Below are 13167 nucleotides of genomic sequence, written 5' to 3' on the forward strand. Positions count from 1 at the left end.
CCCAACGCACGGTGCGTGCGTGTGTAAAACTAAAAAACGTACCCCTCTAAAAAAAACTAATAAAAGAAGGCTACAGTACATCCTTCTAAGTAAGGGCTGGGATTCCCCGGACGCCAGAGAGCAGCAGTAGCGGCGAAGGGTTGACAACCACCGCCTCCTCTCCTCATCGGCTAGAAGAGCTGGGCGGGCCCGCGCGTTCACAAAGCTACCCAGAGAAGGAGGGGAGAGAACCAAGCGCGGGGAGGGGCTTCGATCATTCTAAGGGGGGGGGGTTCTGTGGGTGACTCCTGCGCTGTTGCTTTGGCGAGCTTGCTGGTGAGCGCACCGAGGCTAGAGCAGCGAGCGCGTAAACGGGTGCTCTCCGGAGAGTGCACCACCACTGCCACCTCCTCGTATCTGCTCGTCAAAAGTCCGCCTTGTCCACCCACCAGCACCCTCGCCGCCCGGCTCTAGTGAGTGGAAGTCTCCTTCCCCGCCCTCTCAGTCCTCTTTTTTTTTTCTCCTCCTCCTTCTTTGGGCGTCTTGCCAGGAACTGGCGGGAAGCTACAGCTGTGAGCTCGGTCTTGTGGAGCGAGTTTTTGCGTCAGTACCCTTTGAGGGTACGGGGGGGGGGTAAATTTGTAGAGGCCCGTTTGTTTTCCTCAGCACGTGGGAATGGTTTACTTGCGCGCGTGAGGTGACAGCAGTATGTGCGTGTAAAAGAGAGGAGTGCGAAAATTAAAATAATTAGGCTTTTAATGCGCGTTTCACTTTCTGTAGCTAGAGTTTTCCCTTTGGCACTGTCGCATCTCTGCGTATGCAGAAATAGCTACATAGAAGTGTCTGTGTGAGAGCGTAGGCGTGAGGGGGGGGCGCAATCTGAGAGGATCGGTGATTTGGCTGCAACTTCACGTTGGCTGTGCCCGCGAAGGCAATGCTGGTGACTGCAGAACTGCAGAATTTTCTTCTCTATATTCTGCCTTGCTGTGGGTGCTGTAGTGTGGCCATCTCCCCCCCCCCGCACGTACTTTTTTCCTTCTTCAGAACTCCTATGCCATTAATAGCTACATGGCAGGCAGAAGTTCAGCTAATGCAACTTCTCCTGCCAGTGGATCTCTCTGGCAGGGAAAACCTGTGCTTGTTGAATCTCTGCCCATCCTGAGGCTGGCAAAAGATTCAGGAATCCTGGCCAGGAGAAAAGGTGGTGACCCTAGTACTACCATATCCTTTTGTACAGGATCCATTGCACTTTGTAGTGTGTTAAAGCACTTGCTGTATTGTTTGTAGCCCACTTGCTCCAGAGTAGGCTTATAGAAGCTCCAATGAAGTCTGAGAGTTGGTAATGGATTGTAACCTGAATCAGGGCTTCTGGGAGCCCAAAAAGGAAGATGTATGTTAGTAGTGTGCAAACTAAAAATAAACTAGTAAGTTCTCTCTCTTTTTCCTGTCCCTATTTGTTTACTTTTGCTACCCCTGATCAAGTGTTACAGATGTGGCAATCGACAGCGTGTGTGTGGGGGGGATGATTTTGTCCCATTTTCTGGGTTGAGCTGGTTCAAGCTGGTAGCAATGTATATTTATAGTTTTACCTCATGACAGTATGTGGCATTCAAGCAAAGACCGTGCTAGGAATTCCTTGGCCTACACACTGCAAAACTAAAACCCTCAGGCTTTGCCTCAGCTGAGCAAGGTAAGGGCCAGAACATCCAGCTTTAATTGAAAGTGTGACTTGAAGAAAAGTGAAGCTGCTTGCATGTGTGTGTGGCCAGAATTGTTGTAAAGGAAATTCAGAATTGGCAGGTTTCCAGTTCTGTATCCCTTCTTCTCCTGGCCACCCATAAACCAAGCTATGTGCATTTCAACAGAGAGTTCTGTGTAAAGAATGAGAACTGGTGTGCTGTAATCAAAACCTGTTGTGCTAGTTTCTACTAAAGAAATCTGCTATAAAAAGGTGATAGGCATTTTTCACCGCCTCTGTTTAGAGTCAATCTTCCGTTCTTAAAGCTCTGTGAAATATTAATTTTTGTCTAATAAGGGGTCTGGAATTAAAGTCAATGCTGATGAGCACATCTCTTGAACTTTCAAAGTTAGTGCAGCAACAATGAGGTCTCTTCCTAGCTTGGGATGGGGGACTTGTCTCCATGGATGTTCTGGTCCTTGGAGGTACCCTGGCCTGAATGTCCCTAAGGATCAGTGTGGTGATAGGTCATTATGCACAAATTTGGGTTAGTTTCCAAGACCAGCCTTGTGGATCGTTAATTTATCCACAAATGTATGCTAGTACCCTGGGCCAGATAAGTAAGGCTTGTGAAGTCTGTGAAAATGAGTGGAATCCTTTCAGGCTTCAAACAGAAAACTCAAGTAAGCTGGTCTGGATCAGCTTTGTCCATGTCTGAAGGTGAAATTGGACATGATGAAGAAAAGGGAGCTCCTGCTGAAAACTGTAACCCCATAATATATAACAATGAAAACATGTAGCCTTATACCATGTGTGTTTGCTGCCCCTACTCCGTGTCATTGGTTTCTGATGGGGGTGGTGAGGCAAAAGAAACAATGAGATGCAGTATGTCGCATGTTCCCATTATTATACACTACGAGAAGGAGGAGGAAGAGGAGGTGAAGAACTTGATACAGGGCTGCCATTTACTGTGGCAGCTTTGTGTTCTTCACAGTTATGTTCTATGTAGTATAGCTTACTTCTTGAGAGGCAATGACTGGGTGTGCATGGTCTGCTCTAGATCAATAGAGATCCAGCAGCTTAGGAATTTACAAGGGCATTCTTGACTTCATGGAACATTTGACTGCAGTCACTTGGTTGTCCATCTTCCCAAACTTAGAAATGCTTTCAGACATCACACAATTGGCATAGAGCAGCTCTCTGTTTGGCATAACTTGATCTTGTGCTGTTGGGATGTGGCCTTAGATGGGAGAAAACTGAGACCATGTCTGCCCTGTGAGGTTGCTGAAAGGAAGAATAATAGTAAAGAAAATAATTAAAATAGAGCTGTAATGCTGCTGTATTGCCTGCCCCATTTGTGGAGTGAGCAGGTACTAGGCCAAGTGCACACCACCTCCAGAGGATTCATTATGCAGTGTCAGTAGAAAACTGGCTGTATTGTGTTGAAAGATTGTCAGAGATGCAAGGGCATAAGACTCTCACTGTATTTTTAGTTAAAAGTGCCTTCCCATTCTTCTTTTTCCCCTGGGGAAGGGTGAACAAATGGATAAGTGCTGCAGCAACATGTAGCCCTTGCATTAAGCCTTGCATCGTCATCATCCTATGTTATGTATACCACAGCATGATTTTATGCTCATAAGAAGTGAATAAGTAGTGTAATTAATATGCATATAATTTAAGCCCACTTTTTATACATGTGTGGTTGTGTTTTGGTTTCTCTGAGTACAGCAAGCAGTAGGACATCAGGTAATGACCACTTATGCACTTCTGGATAACCAGATAAAATTTATTCTGGCTGGCTATAAGGCAGTGTTGTATACCCCTGTTGGGGGCCCTTCTTTCCTATGTTTGCACTTTTTGGTCAGTTGACAAGACATTTTGAGTAGAATCTCAAAGCTATGCTAAATTGGCTGTGTGTCAACAAAGCAAGCAGCTAGTGCAGCTTTCTTGAACAGCTTGTATTCAGTGGAAATGTGGGCTGAAAAAGGCAGGCATTCACTGTTACTTGGGCCTCTTTGCACATGATGTTTTTTAGGTAAGTATCTGTTTCCATGCCAGATGAAAGTGTTCTGCATCTTTCAAAACTGGCAACAATAGTGTTTCTGTCTAGTTAAACAAACTGATAATGCAATTAGCCTTTTATGTTATCAACCCGTAGTGACAAAAAAGATCCAGAATACCTGAAATTGCTGCAGAAGTTAAAAGTTCTTTACCCATGTTATGCAAGATGCTTCAAGTGGATTGATTTCAGATCAGTTAAAAGTCAGAGCCTTGCCACTGGTTTTATTGAGTTGTGTAACCATCTATTTTGGTTATGTTTGCTTGAACACAAATTCTAATTGAAACTGGTGTTACTTGTTTTCAAGGAAGGCTGCCAGTTTTATTTCTGGCAGTTTTTTGGTGCTTAAACAGCTGCATGGCAAGCAGTAATTCAACAGGAGAAGCTTTCCCCTAACTACATCTGGATGTTGGAGAAAATGCTTCACTGACTACATTTCAGCTTTGCAGCTGTTAATGCATAGGAATCGTGTAAGGAAAAAATTGACAACCCAGTTTTCAAACAAATATATTTTAGAATTTTTGTGCTAGTGGGCTGTACTATGTCAAGTGTGTACTGTATACCAATGCAATATTTTCTTTAACACTAGAGAGGACTATGGATTTCTCAACAAAAGGGACCGAGATTCCTAATCTAAAAGTGGAGGTCCTAAAATGGGTATTTGTGGGCAAAACCTTCATGACAGTAGTGGGTTGTGCAATTGATTGCTGATTAACCAAGAAGTAAAAAAAACCCACTACAATAGGATCAAAATGGTTTGATGAAGTGTCTGACCGTTCTTTTTCCATGTTATCTTTCTGGATTTTTTTGTTGTGTAGTGTTATAAAGTGGAGTTATGTTATCAGTAGAGGTGTTGGGAAGATGGTCTTTGCTCCAATGAACTACACTATCAAGTTTAGAAATCCTTCAGAGCAATCAATGGCTATTAAATAGAGCATTTGAATTCCTTATATCTATCTTATGGATTGTACTTCTACAATGTATACAATATAAAGGGATAAGTGCATTTTCATTTAAAAATTAACAGTGAGTTGGATCTGAAATAAGTTAGTTATACTTGGATCCTACTGAAATCAAAGAGGCTTCCATCATGACTAACTTAGAGTGCAATCATGTACAACATGTCCTCAGAAGTAATTTCTATTGAGTTCAGTGGGACTTTATCCCAGATAACTGGCTATTATAGGATTGCCTTGGTCTGGATCCAATCATTTTTACCAGCATATTTGCCATCTGTAACTTTAACCAAATTATAAGGAGCTAGATAACGTTTGTGCCAAATAGTCCTATTTCTCCAGAACTTCCCTGACTTCATCTTATTTTTAAAACTATCACTCCCTACACTTGGCAAAGTCATTATTTTTAAGGCATGTTAAGGCAGGGTTGGACTTACTTGAGACTTAAATTATTAGAACCCCAAGATCCACCAACCAGAGCTGGAAACGAATGAAAGAATTCTGAGCCCAGGAATTTGTTTTGAGTATTAGAACTTAGCTCATAGTCCTGCTACTCAAAAATCCAGTACTGGTTCCACGTCACCATGCTTTCTTAATTTCTTTAGTATAATTGAGTGGGGAATGCAGGGGAGAAGACGACTCATTTTGTTGTTCCTAATGTTAAACAACTGGGGGTTGGAAATCTTTGTTGATTTACTGGAAATCATCCAATGACCCACTACAGAGTTCTACCTGTAGATACTGATCTATTGTTTGCTCACCCCTGTGTTAAGGTGCTTCTCTGGACATGCCTGGCAGATGTATGAAACAGCTAATAACAGCAGCTACATTAACATAAAAGTTCCAAAACCAACAAAAAATCTTGTGGCATCTTAAACTAATAGAGCTATCCAAATCATGGGAAGCCAGCAGAGGGGAGGCTGACAGTGGAAGAGCTGGCGGAGAGCTCCGTGGCATCTATTTCGTGTTTGAGAGCCACTGGGCCAGCTGAACGTGGGGCCAGCTGAATGTGGGCCCAGCCAGCAGAGCTGTGCACAAGGGCAAAAAACCATGAGCTGGTGCTCACAGATATCGCTGCCAGGGAGTTGGAACCAGAAAATGCAAGTCCATACATCCTGAGGACACAGACACCGGAGTATGTGGCCAGATAAGCTAGAGAAACTCGGGCTCTAGTAGCTACCCCCGGGGAAACACAGAGGACACCCTCCAGGCATCCTTCTGATGGTTGCCACATGCAGCCAGAAACCCCACCCACAGCCCCTGGGAAGCGCCCCAGGATCGGTAGCAGTGGCATGCACACGCACACATATGCACCTCAATGTTGGGGAGGTGGTGCAGCAGGTAGAGCAGCAGCCACCCTGACAGCAGAGCACAGTGTGTGTGTCCCCAGCTGCACACCCACCACCCGTTCTGCTAATTGCATGCACAGATGCACAAACGCACATGGAGGCCACCAACACAAACAGACCCACATTGCAATCACAACACACACCCGCACAGCATCCCCATCACTGGACACCCCAAAGAGCACGCACCATACATGGGCAGGTGAAGAAAGGACATTTATTGAAAGCCAACAAGTGCAGATACAGCGCCACAGACCCAGCATAGAAAATAGCCAGGTAGGGGAAACCCCACCATGGCCTCAGTTCCCACTGCACATTCTCACTGCGACCTCAGGCTGGGGTGGCCCTGCGGACAGTGCAACTCCCACATTCTCCTTGGCAGCAGCAGGACACTCTCGTCCGGCCCACTTCCTGCCCATTGCAGCTGCCCTCCATGTACCTGCACCATGTGGCCAGGGACACAGCCACCCCCATCACCCCATGCAGCCTCCAGTAAGGCAAAAGTATTCAAGCTTTGTGCTGTGGAAGCTCCCAGTTTACGCAGATGAAAGAAATTGCCCTATCAAGAACCCAATTACCTTACCATTGGCCTCCACCTGTGAACCATTAAAGTTGCTGTCACATTGTCAGGATAAAAACGCCACTGTTGAAGGATCATTGGTCAGGCTGTGGATCTGAAGGAAAATGAAGACCAAAGAGCATTCTACACAAGTGAGAGATAATGTAATACAAATGCATATATTAGGAAAAGGGTACAAAATAATATCCAAGTGTTTGGATATTCCAGTGAGCACAGTTGGATCAATAATCAGGAAATGGAAGGTGCATCACATCACCCAGGTGCTGTTAAGAAAAGGCAGTCCCTCAAAACTCAGCACTTGAACAAGTAGGAGTTGTAAGAGAAGCCACAGAGAGGCCAACAATCACTTTGAAGGAGCTGCAGAATTCAGTGGCTGGGAGAGGAGTAATCGTGCACCAGTCAACCATATCAAGAGCTCTGCATAACACTGGCCTGTACGGGAGGGTGGCAAGAAAGAAGCCATTACTCAAAAAGTACCATCTGAAAGCATGTCTGGAGTTTGCCAGAAAGCATGAGAGTGCCCCAACTGCAATGTGGGAAAAGGTTTTGTGGTCAGATCAGACCAAGATAGAGCTTTTTGGCCGAAACTCAAAGCTCTATGTGTGGCGCAAACCCAACACTGCCCATGCTGCAAGACACACCATCTCTACAGTGAAGTATGGCAGCATCATGCTGTGGGGATGCTTCTCATCAGCAGGGACTGGGCATCTTGTTAAAATCAAAGGAAGAACGGGCGGAACAAAATACAGGGAAACACTGCAAGAGAACCTGCTTCAGTCCACTAAAAAACTGAAGCTTGGAAGGAACTTCACTTTTCAGCAGGACAACAATCCCAAGCACAAGGCCCAAGCAACATTGGAGTGGCTCAAGAACAAAAAGGTGAATGTCCTACAGTGGCCCAGTCAAGTCCTGATCTCAATCCCATTGAGAATCTGTGGCGCTCTTTGAACACTGCTGTCCACAAGCAACATCCAATCAACCTGAACAACCTGGAGCAAATCTGCCGAGAAGAATGGGCCAAAATCCCTCCGAAGCTGTGTGCAAAGCTGGTACATACCTACCCCAAAAGTCTTAAAGCTGCTATTGCAGAGAAAGGTGGCTCTACCATATTAATGTGTGGGAGTTGAATACTTATGCAAGCGATATGTTTCAGTTTTTTATGTTCCTTACAAACATTTCCCAACATAAAACCAATGTCATCTTAACAATAATTGATTTTGAGTTTCAGTGTTTTAAAATAAAATATCATACAGAACGAAATTACAATGTACCATTTGTAATTCAGTAATATGAGAGCATTGGTCAGGGGTCTGAGTACTTTTGCAAAGCACTGTAAGTACATATAAACATGGTTGGAAGGGATTGTGAAATGTGAGATTAGAGGGAAATAAAATGCAAGAAAGTACAGAGGGTAATAATCACATTGTTAATAGTGGTAATTCACAAAATAATTTTTGATGACACAGATATCCTGGCATTGGCAAGCCATTTAATATGTACCTGTATCACCAGGAACAGATGACATACCAATAGAGTTGATACAAGCTACTGAGAGTGAATCTGTCCAAAATTTGACATAAATTTGTCAAGGAATATGGAAAACTAAACAATGGCCCACAGACTGGAAGCATTCAATATATATCCCAATTCCAAAGAAAGGGGATCCCAGGGAATGCAGTAATTACTGAACTATTGCCTTAATATCCCATGCAAGTAAAGTAATGCTCAAGATTCTACAACGAAGGCTCTTACCATATATGGAGCGAGAAATGCCAGACGTCCAAGCTGGATTTAGAAAGGGAAGAGGCACCAGAGATCATATTGCAAACATACATTGGATAATGGAACGGAGCAAGGAATTTCAGAAGAAAATCACCCTGTGCTTTATAGATTTCAGCAAAGCCTTTGACTGTGTAGACCATGAAAAACTATGGAATGCTTTAAAAGAAATGGGGGTGCCACAGCATCTGATTCTCCTGATGCGCAACCTATACTCTGGACAAGAGGCTACTGTAAGGAGACTGATTGGTTCCCAATCGGAAAGGGTGCGAGATGGGTGTATTTTATCACCTTGTTTGTTTAATCTGTACGCAGAACATATCCTACGGAAAGTGGGATTAGACCAAGATGAAGGAGGTGTGAAAATGGGAGGGAGAAATATCAATAATTTAAGATATGCAGACGATACCATACTCTTAGCAGAAACCAGTAATGATTTGAAAAGAATGCTGATGAAAGTTAAAGAGGAAAGCACAAAAGCATGACTACAGCTGAACGTCAAGAAGACTAAAGTAATGACAACAGAAGGTTTATGTAACTTTACAGTTGACAATGAGGACATTGAACTTGTCAAGGATTATGAATACCTCGGCACAGTCATTAACCAAAATGGAGACAATAGTCAAGAAATCAGAAGAAGGCTAGGACTGGGGAGGGCAGCTATGAGAGTACTAGGAAAGGTCCTCAAATGCAAAGATGTATCACTGAACACCAAAGTCAGGATCATTCAGACCATGGTATTCCCGATCTCTATGTATGGATGTGAAAATTGGACAGTGAAAAAAGTGGATAAAAGAAAAATCAACTCGTTTGAAATGTGGTATTGGAGGAGAGATTTGCGGATATCATGGACGGGGAAAAGGCAAATAATAGCATGTTAGAACAAGTTAAACCTGAACTGTCACTAGAAGCTAAAATGATGAAACTGAAATTATCATACTTTGGACACATCATGAGAAGACCTGATTCACTGGAAAAGACAATAATGCTGGGGAAAACAGAAGGGAGTAGAAAAAGAGGAAGGCCAAACAAGAGATGGATTGATTCCATAAAGGAAGCCACAGACCTGAACTTACAATATCTGAACAGGGTGGTTCATGACAGATGCTCTTGGAGGTCGCTGATTCATAGGGTCGCCATAAGTCGTAATCAACTTGAAGGCACATAACAACAATTTCATAGGGAACAGCAACATACAGTTGATGCACTGGACAGTGCTGGAACACTGTTGCTTTAGCTATTAAGCTTGTAGTGGAATGAATACCCAGCATGGAATGTACAATATCCACAGACACTACAAGTTTAATATAGTTGCTGGCTACAAGGCATTTCTCCTGTAAGAATGGTATTCTGTATGCAGACTAATACTAGGTATTTAAAGAAGAGCAGTTGCAGCTAAGTTCCATTTGAAAGGGACAGAATAGAATGTAAATAATGATAAACTTAAGTTCATCCATTTCAACAAATGTTAACTGTGACTAAGTTGTGTAAATTTCACATATGGCTTTGATGCTTCCAACTGATGATCCACTTCCCAAAGTTAACTCGTCTCTTTCCCTACCCCCACACCTTTTTGCCATCAAGTTTTTTGTGCCTGGACAGAATGAAATATAGGAATATTAAAACATAATGCCAAGCCATTATTTGATGTTGTTATCCATAAGCAGAGTGAAATGGTACAATATTGGGATGGGATAATGTTGTAAACTCACACAAAGATTAATCCTTTTGTACAATGTCTCATAAGGACACTCTTATAATCACAGCTTGGAAAAGTTACTTTTTTGAACTACAACTCCCATCAGCCCTAGCCAGCATGGCCGCTGGATTGGGCTGATGGGAGTTGTAGTTCAAAAAAGTAACTTTTCCAAGCTCTGCTTACAATATACTCTGTAGTATGACCCTGAGAAATTCTGTACTAGCAAGTAAGTGTGAAGCATGTTTTTTTTAGTGTGATGCAATATCTCAAAATCAAGACATTAAACAAGGTTTCTAGGTTTGGAATGTAAGGCAGAGATCCGTCATTTTGTTATCTTGGAGTTCACATTTGGGCTGGAATAGCTCAAATGATTGGATCTTTTCAACCTGGAGAGAGTGCTATTCAGTATATATTCATATATTTTTCTTTCTCAGAAAAGTAATTTTAAGCATAAATATAATTTGGATAAAAGTTAGTTTTAAAAGTTTTGCTTGATGAAGATCTGAAATTTCTGAAATCTGTAGAACTGACTTTAGAACTATTGCTAGTCGGGCGATTTATAAGCTTAAATAAATAAATAAATAAATAAATAAATAAATAAATAAATACATAAATACATAAATAAATAAATACATACATACATACATACATACATACATACATACATACACTGGATGGTTGTTTACTTAGTTGCTTAAGAACATGATTTCAGCAATGCTAATGTGAAATTTCTATCCATTTGGCTGTTTCTATGCAGTGACAGATGGGTTTGCACTTAGTTCAGTGAACCAAATAAAAGCAGAACAGAACTTGCATTAAATTACAGTTGATGCTGCACTTTTTTGTCCACACATGAGTGGTGCAGAACTAACCTAATGAAAACTAGGGTTCATATTTTCATTCTTTTGTTACTCCTCTCCCATGACCCCAAATATCACTATGAAATCATATCTGAAAATTTCCCATTATTTCTTGCAGTCAGTGGAATACATTTTTGGAGTATTGTGGAGTGGTAAAGAAAACATGGTATGAAAATGAAGGGGTGTGTGTGTGCTGTTCTTGCTCTTTGTGCTTTGTTTTAGTGTAACTGGGATAGAATATATTTTGCGTAGTCTGCAATATTGTACTTTATTTTCTCCTAGCACAATTGATTAAAGTTTCATCTCCGTGAATAAGGAAAACCACTTTTCTGTTATGTTGCTGTTGCTTTTTGTTGTATTGCCACAACAGCAGACTTCCCAGTCAAGCTGGACAGTTCCAACTAAGTCTTTATTTTCCGTCTATATATTTAGTATTTTAACAGGACTTGGTAAGAATGGCTGGGATCCAAAAAACTCCTTTAAGTATGCTGAAGAGCTAGTACTAGTCAACATGGTGTGCTCCTGATGTTGTTGACTCTAACTCCCATCAGCCCCAGTAGGCATGGCAATGGTCTAGCCGCAACCTTTCCCAACCTTTGGTCCCCATATATTGTTGGACTACAACTCCCATCAGCCCCTGCCAGCATGGTCAGCGGTCAGGAATGATGGGAATTGTAGTCCAACAATACCTGGGGACTCAAAGTTTGGGAAAAGCTGATGTAGACTAGCCCTACGTTAGCTTGTGTGAGTTTTTACTTTTCCTCTCAATAGCTGACATCTTCCGAACCCCACAGTGCCATAAAAACAAACAAACACTACTTTGGAAACTTCTCAGTTCCAATAGTTGTTTGTTGCTGTCCGTGAAGCTCTAGACCAAAGCTCTTTAGTAATATGGATAATTGGATCCTGACCAATTTTTAAAAAACATGGTTCTTCTATTTGAAATGTAAATTAGTCTGAGTAGCTGGTATGTGGAAGAAAAATGTAAGAGGTGTGCTTTTAAAACCTGGCTCTTAGGCTAAAACTGACTTGAAATGGCTACTCAGATAATGAAACATTAAAATGGTAAATTATTATTATTCATCTAGTTGGTTGCAGTCTAACCTTATCACCACATGCTTTTCAATAAGAACAAAAATGAAGAGCAGAAAGATGGCGTAGAGCAAAAGGTGAGGAGAAAGTGAGGGTAGGTCTTGTTAAATTTATATTACTGTACAAACAGAACTTTCAGGGCTTCCTCTCATATTTTGGTAAAGATCAATGATAGTCAAAGTGGTGCCCTCCAGATGTCATTGGGCTACAACTCCCATCACCCTCAGCCATAGGTCATGCTGGCTGGGGTTGGTGGTAGCTGAAGTCCAGCAACATCTGGAGGGTTGATCTTTTTGGAGATACAGCTGGGGTTAACCCTTCCCTCCTCATCTACACTCTCCAGGAAGATCACTCCCCCATCCCAAATTCGGCTTGGAAAAAAGCTAAGACATTTTCCCCTAAGTTTGATTGCTTGGAGGTGGAGGAGAGTGTGTATACATCTGTCTCTGTGTATGGTATGTGTTGTATATATGCATATAGTTTGCATGTGCGGGTGGCCACTGGACCTCTTAATTTTTATGGAGGGGCTCATGTGACTGGTGCCTACAGCTGTATCGGAATTCTGCATGTGCCCACATGACCTATTCAGTGACTTCAGCTTGTTGGCTATTCGATTTAATTAAAAATGCTCAAAACATTCATTTTTTCCCCTTCAAAACCTTTGGCTCATGTGAAATTTCTTGACCTTTTTTTACTACTTTGGCTTTTTGCCTCTAATTTTGGTTTAATAAAAAGAATGACTTGTGGGATTCTGTACGTATGCAAATAGGATTGTCTTTCTTTTCCCACATGAAAGTGTCTAGACCTTAAATCTTTCTAAAGCTTGTATCCAGTTTCATGAGTGTGACGCTTGAGAATAATCCAAATACATTAGGTTATCCAAGTTACTCTCTAACAATAATGCTTATACTCGTAAAACCACAATCAACTGAAAAATAAAATAGTTTTTATTTAAGTACCCCATCTTTGTTGATCTGCTTAACTGTATTTGTATTATTATTTTATATTTATTGCTCGCCCTTCACCAGTAGCCCCAGAGTGGGTTACAAAATCTAAAATTCAAACAAAAACTCTTTTTAATATTGTAGCATACATCAGTTATAAAGTATCCTATGAAGGCCACGTTCACGCTATACATT

At 41.9% G+C, this 13167-nt stretch overlaps 1 protein-coding gene across 5 annotated transcripts in view; it reads left to right on the plus strand.

The window, feature by feature from the left end:
* Positions 1–270: 270 nt before the first annotated feature.
* Positions 271–13167, plus strand: part of SLC7A2 (solute carrier family 7 member 2) — a 78456-nt gene continuing 65559 nt past the window's right edge. For 3 of the 5 annotated variants that reach the window (XM_061584860.1, XM_061584865.1, XM_061584863.1), the window contains exon 1: positions 271–452. The gene's annotated coding sequence lies outside the window, so the exon portion shown is untranslated. Of the gene's footprint in view, positions 453–1611; positions 1670–13167 lie in introns of those variants that run through there. The other 2 variants (XM_061584867.1, XM_061584866.1) reach the window with 2 other exon arrangements.

This window comes from Rhineura floridana, chromosome 9 (genome assembly GCF_030035675.1).
Source record: "Rhineura floridana isolate rRhiFlo1 chromosome 9, rRhiFlo1.hap2, whole genome shotgun sequence".
Lineage (NCBI taxonomy): Eukaryota > Metazoa > Chordata > Lepidosauria > Squamata > Rhineuridae > Rhineura > Rhineura floridana.